Genomic DNA, 6,544 nt, shown 5'->3' with positions numbered 1-6,544 from the left:
TGTGTGTCCTCTCACCACAGGTACATCACTGATCATCAGTTTAATCTCTGTGCCACCAGCATCACACCTGCACACAGGATGCAGTAACAATGCTTCGGCCATCCTGTTTCAGCTGGTGAGTTCTTTAGGTCAGGGATAATATACAGGTATATTGTTCTGGTCCTTGGGGTCTGCGTGGGGAACCCTCTGCTTTGCTGTGTTAGGGGACAGAGACTGGTCATCCTGTGCAGAGACACGGCAGCAGAGCTGCTGGCAGTCACTAGACAGGATTTGTTCTCCCTTGGTGAGGACATGCCATGTGAGAAGGCGGATGGCAGCCCCAGGCACTCTGTTCAGCTCTGATGAATAATAGCTGTTGCTGACACCTCGTGGAAGCCTCACACAAACATTTTCTCAGAAACCTTTCGGTTTCATTTCTTCTGCTGCTGCTGGTTCCTCTGATGCGCTTGTCCTTTTTTTCTGTCATCTCAGGACCCTTGGCTGCCTGCAGCTCCAGGGATAGGAAGGCAGCAAGGGAAGCTGCCTGGGGCTGCCTGGTAAGGAGGGGTGCACATCTTCCTGCATGGTGGTAAGTGAGAGCTGTTCACAATGGATGGCTGTTGCGCATCAGATGCAGAGATGAGAGCACCTCCCTCCTGTACCCACCTGGGTCTGTAACACCTATGTCATGTACATCATGTGTGTCTCTTTGCCCTTCTCCATTTTTCAGGGGAGCATTTTAGCTAGTGGTTGTCCTTTTATTTCAGAATATCAAATCAGTTTGGAAAAGATACAGAAATTTTCCTAGGAAGTGCAAAAATATTTTCATTTGAGAAACAAGACAGCTGATTAGAGAGTCAGCAGTGATCTGGGTTGGGACAATGCTTCTGGCTCCCTTGCTAGAATCATCAGACAACATCACACTGGGAGAAGTGGTGGCCTGAAACCTTGCCCTGTCCTCATTACTCACCATTGCACTCTCTTGCTCAGCATCCACCTCTTATTCCTCCTCTGTCTTCATTTGTATTACACTCAGTCTCTGCTTGCTTGTCTTTGTGTGAATCACTATTTCACACTGAGCCGAAGCTACCCATAACCTTGGCTGCTCTGCTTCCTCTGCTGCATTATAGGGTCAGCTCCATCCTGATCCATGGCATGAAAGGAAAATCTGCTTTGGAAACAGCAAAGTGAGCAAACCTTCTCTTGTTATTCTTGTTTCCTGTCTGTTGCTGAGCAAAATCTGCATCCGAAATGGTTCTTGGTGGAGTAAGTTGCCCAAAGACCTTGAGGAGTCTCCTTCCCTGAAGATATTAAAAAGATGCCTGGGATACAATCCAGAATAATATGTTCCCAGGGTCTCTGCTTGAGCAGGGGAGTTGGACTAGATGACCTCCAGTCCCTTCCAGCCTTACCCGTTTTTGATTCTTGAGAGCCCAAATGAAGCTCTGATACATTTTGTTTTGGAAAGGAAATCTCTCCAGTGGCTCTGTAGGAAGTATATAATGTGAGGGTTGACTGCTGTCAGGCATCAGTCCCAGCTGATGAGAGGCTGAATAAATGGATCAGCTGGTGTCATGGATTTGTTGATGTTGCTCACCAGTGGGATTACCCAAATTTTAAGGCTTTGAAACTTAGTTTTTATTCTAGTTCCTTGATAAAGTGTTCTGGAAGAGTGAGATGGGCAGCAAGGTGAAGAGCTTCTTCAGCTGCAGCTGTTTTGCAAGCCCTCAGGGATGCTCACAGGCTGTCATCAGTGTCCTCTTCACCTTGGCTGGGTTCATAGCCCACCTCTCATTAAGCCTTGATTTTGGCACCTGCAATAAAACAGTCACATTCAGCCTTTTGGAAACTTAGGGAAATTCCCAGAGCTGTAGCAGAGATTAAGTTTTATCCAGCATATTACAGAGGGAAGGTGAAAAGTGTGCCTGGCCCTTAAAAGTCTACTGAGTATCTTTTGGGGAGCCTTTCTGTTTCATAAGCAAGTGGTCAAGAGGGGTCAGAGACCTCCGGGTGCCTGTGGACGATTTTGGCCTTCAGCTTGATGTTTGTTGTTAAAAATATTTTGCCAGATGTATTAATATGACCAGACTGGATTGCATCTGAGCTGAACATTGTGAGCCTGAGGCAGGACATAAATATAGAAGCAAAACAGGCTGACATAAGAGTCATCTGTCCTCTTCTACACAAGAAGTGAAGGGGAAAGAGAGGGAACTTATTCTGTTGCAATTTTTAGACACTTCCAGGAATTAGCTTGAGCCTCAGAGAGTGCCTGCATGGGGCTGTAAGGCACAGAAGCCCCCACGTATCCCTCTCTCAGCCCTTGGTGTGCTGTGTCAGAGGACTGCATACTCGGCACATTTTTTAACTCAAGCTTAGATCTGCTTAGACAAGGTCTGCAATCAGGAATGATTATTTGTTTGATGTGTTTGCCTAACAGGATTATCCTTATCATAATGATACAGCAACCTGGCCTTGGCAGAGCTACTCCCCAGGGCACAAGGGGTAAAACCCTTGCCTCCATTGCCCCAAATATGCACAACATACCTTGTCTCTTATTGTGCAATATCCAGCCATGCTTCAGTTGGCATTCAGTGCTCTGCTTTGGGAAAGAGAAATTGTGCCAGGTACTGCTGCCTGCTGACATGACACTTGGAATTTCTTCCCCACCTAAAAGAAAATCAATAATATTCAAAAGGTAGAAAAATTATGCAGTGTTTTATAATTAGAGAATAGGATGTCTTTCCCAGTGGGAATTGCTCTGAGCAGGTGCCTGATTGAATGAAATGTGAATTTGTTGCCCTGGCTCCCTAGGAACCAATGAATTGCTTGCCTTTTGTATTATATATGATGAACATGCCTTAAAATCCTTACAAAATCATCTGTTTGTCTGTAAAAGTATATCTGTGATTACTAAATTTTGCTACCTAAAGCATTCAAGGACGGTTCAGGATGAAAGCTCAGTTTTCCTATAGGTAAGTAGGAAAAAGGTTTTGCTAAAGCAGAGCCTGGCCCCATAGGGGAGCAGTACCCAGACATATTCATTCGAGTTTCGGGTCAGGCTGGGGACATCTCCTTGTTCCCTGTTGGTGTCATTTTAACCCCAGCACTTTTCAGTCCGGTGGATGCGAGCCTGTCCTCACCAGTTCCCGGGCTATTTGTGGAAACAGAACCTGCCACTCGCTATGTGCCAGTTCCAAAACAAGCAGGATCCTCTGTTTATAATGTGCTATAATTGGCCTGAATGAAACCTGTGGTTCAGGCTGCAGGGCCCAGGACTGCTGATGTAGCAGCACCCTAATTCCAAGCAATGCTGCTGGGAATGACAAAATGGCTTTGCATAAAGCTGAGGGATGTGTAGGTACATAGTGTTAGCGGTATGTTCACAAGCTCCTGGTTTCTGGAGCAGGCTGTACTTGTCAGGGCTGTGTAGATCCCCTTCTCTAGATGAGGTCTGGGGGGATGGAGGCTCTTTGGAGCAAAGCAGAGATATCCTCTTTCCGCAGCAGCTTCACTGTGTAGATGCGTGGGTTGCCATGGGGAGCATTACCCTAACCATCCTTCTTTTTTTTCCCCAAGGCGTTTGTAACTAACATGTGAGTAGGGCTCTGTGACTCAGAAATTACCTATCCAACCATTGGGCCTAAATTATTTGAGTTCACCTGTTATTAGTGTATATTTAATTTTGGCGGCATGTGTGGCTGTTCAGACCCTGCTGTTCAGTTCTGACTTTGTAGGACAAACTCCTGTCTGAGATAAAGCGAAGCAGCCCACTCACTTTTGTTTAGAGGCTGGTACATTCAGTATAATGCTCACCCAAAACTTGTATTTGATCTGGCTTTGCTGTAAGAAACCCCTCTGCTATTTCAGCTCTAAAACACAATAGATATATGGCCAAGCAGAAAGATTAAAAAAAGAATTGGCTAATGCTTTGCGTGTCTTAGAGGACTTATTTTTATTCCCATTTGTTCACTCTCTCTGCTCTTGGCTGCTGCTGGGTCTGTTGAAATAACAAACAGGGAAGAAGAAAGAGGGCAGCTCTGTCGTGAGCTTCCTTCGGTGGGAAGTGGCTGCGGTGCAGCAGTTAACTCCAACGGTGACTGCAGCCTCCGCAGCTCTGCCGCCAGCAGCCCAGCGGGAAACCCGCCCTGTTTTTCTGAAGAAAAGACTGGATTATCAGTCAAAAGCTTTTTTTTTTTTTTTTGCTGCAGAGTGGTGTTTAGAAAGAGTCTATCTTTTACTTTGTAAAAAAGTGGTCAGAAATCTTCTAGTGCTGCATGCAGCTGCTCTGCTGCCAAGAAAACCTCCCGGGCCTGGTGATGAGGCCTCTGCAATATTTCTGGTTTCTCTGTAATTACTTTCTAATTAAATTTTCAAATCCAAGTACAATCAGGAGGTTAAACCATATGAGTTCATAGTAAGGTCTTTCCATTTGCTTTTTCTTTCTCTAAGTCAGTAGCTATCCCCTATGTAAAGGTGATAGATAATTTTGTGAATATAAAGGTGCTTAAAATCAAAGTAGCAATGCCTTTTACCTGATGGATTCAGCACTAACATATTTTTGTGCACTCTCCATTTGGAAGCACTGCTTTTGCATAGAGACTGTTGTAACTGCCTCATCAGATTTGTCCATTAGTATGTCTACTCATGGCTTATTAAGTGGCTGGGACATTAGCGTCCAAGCTTTCCTTGCCAGGATTTTCCTCTACTCCTCCACATGCAATTTAGGGAAATGGGAGGACTGATGTTTCCAAAGTGTTGCAAGAGTTTTGTGATGCCTCCACCCCAAAAAATAGAAATAAAAAAAGGTCTAAAAAGATTATGTAAAGTGATTGGGAGATATGTGACAGAAACTACCCACATGTAAATAGTGAAGCTGAAAACCAACTAAACTCAGCTGCTAAGCACTGCACAAAGGTCAGCTTGCTCCCTGCCACCACCTAGGCCATGCAGGGGCCCCAGTGATCTCCTTCCCTTTGGCTCTGCTCCCTGCACCTCTCCTGTAGCCCTGCTTGGATACCAGGACAGGCTGACTGGGCTCACCATTGCCTTCTTTCTCCACAGCAGGGCTGCCCACAATGCAGCAGCCACCATTAAGGCAAACAGAGTGTTTGGAGCAGATGCAGGGTTTTTTACTGCAGAAAGGTGTGCAGTACACTTGCACAAAGGTCTTGGGCTCCTTCAGATGTTTTTGCAGTGCTGTGGGCAGAGCCCATCCTGGCCACCGATGCCATCTGTGTACCCCACACTTGCCAACATGGTCTGTCACCAACAAGGCTGTTCTGTAGCTCTTGGGAGTGCTGCTGTTTGGGAGCTCATTCAGAGCTGGGTATAGCAGCCCCCAGTGAAGAGCACAACAGTGCAAATGGGAATTTCAGTCATGCTAAGAAGCTTTGTAGGAGACAAACAAAATTACTCAGGCTTACCTATTCACATCTACACTTTGTTGCTGAACCTCTAGCCCCACTCTCCTGCTCCCAAACTGGGGATGACAGAATAAGAAGTGCCTGTGTCCTGGTTTACAGCCAGGTGTTTCAGCTTAATGAAGAAAATGAGTCTGGGGTAATGTGCCAGTGTGATAAAGGGAGGTAAGCCTTGGGAGTAAGCTCTGTGCTTAGGAGAGGTAATACTGTAGGGCTGGGTTTATTATATGATGTCAGCATTTGAGATCCCTTAGACTTGTGTTTTGGTTAAGTCTACAAGAGATGTAAGAGCTCATTTGATTTTACCCTGGAAATGTGGCTGCCATCTCTGAAGCACAAATGTTCCTGGAGATAGCCTGCTCTTGCAATTCATGTATTCTGTGGAGTTTTGGCCAGGGTTCAAGCATCTTTCTTGGTTGTCTTGGTGATAAGTGCCTGATAAAAGTTCAAGGTCTTTGCTTGCTTGTATGGAATAAAAGCAGCTTTGCTTAAGTTGCTACTGGCATTCATGGTCTTCCAGAGGATGCTGATCTGTTGTTCCCAGTGTCTGGGCTGTTCTTAGGGAGTAAGACAAGATTGTGTTGTGTGGGGTGTAGTTTGTCAGAGAAAGTAGTTTGTCAGAAAAGTCAGAGGTGACTTTTCAGTCTGTGGCATGCAGCAGCGGCTGTGTCGTGGCAAACGTGCAGTAAGCTGGATGCTCCCTCTGAGGGGCTGGGCTTTGTGGAAGGAGTATGGGATGGTGGCACAAGCACACTGCAGTTGGCAGCTTGCTGCAATGGTCCCTGGAAGCAAGCCAAAGGTAGCTGGTGTCTTAGCACAATCATTAGGTTCCAGAGTTGACAGCACGTGCAGATGTAAAGGCAAGGGGCACCTCCTTGGTGCTGCCACTTCAAGTGTTTTGTTGTCTGGGGAAGAAGGGACTGGTTCTCTGATGCTTGGTTTGTGCTCTGAGAGACTTAAGTGTGTTTGAGAGCAGGATTTTTTTACGTAGAAGTGTGAGGATGGTGGTGGGGGGAAAGGTGAGGTGAGGTCAGAGTAGTGGGATGTGACATTCAGGGGGCCTGAAGCAGATGTCAGAAGCTGAACTCCTTGAATCACCTGCAGTGGTGAGGATGAAGCTGTATTCCCTCTGCTGCCTTCAGCCC

The sequence above is a fragment of the Catharus ustulatus genome, chromosome 6 (genome assembly GCF_009819885.2).
Source record: "Catharus ustulatus isolate bCatUst1 chromosome 6, bCatUst1.pri.v2, whole genome shotgun sequence".
Taxonomy (NCBI): domain Eukaryota; kingdom Metazoa; phylum Chordata; class Aves; order Passeriformes; family Turdidae; genus Catharus; species Catharus ustulatus.
This window is presented reverse-complemented; position numbering follows the sequence as displayed.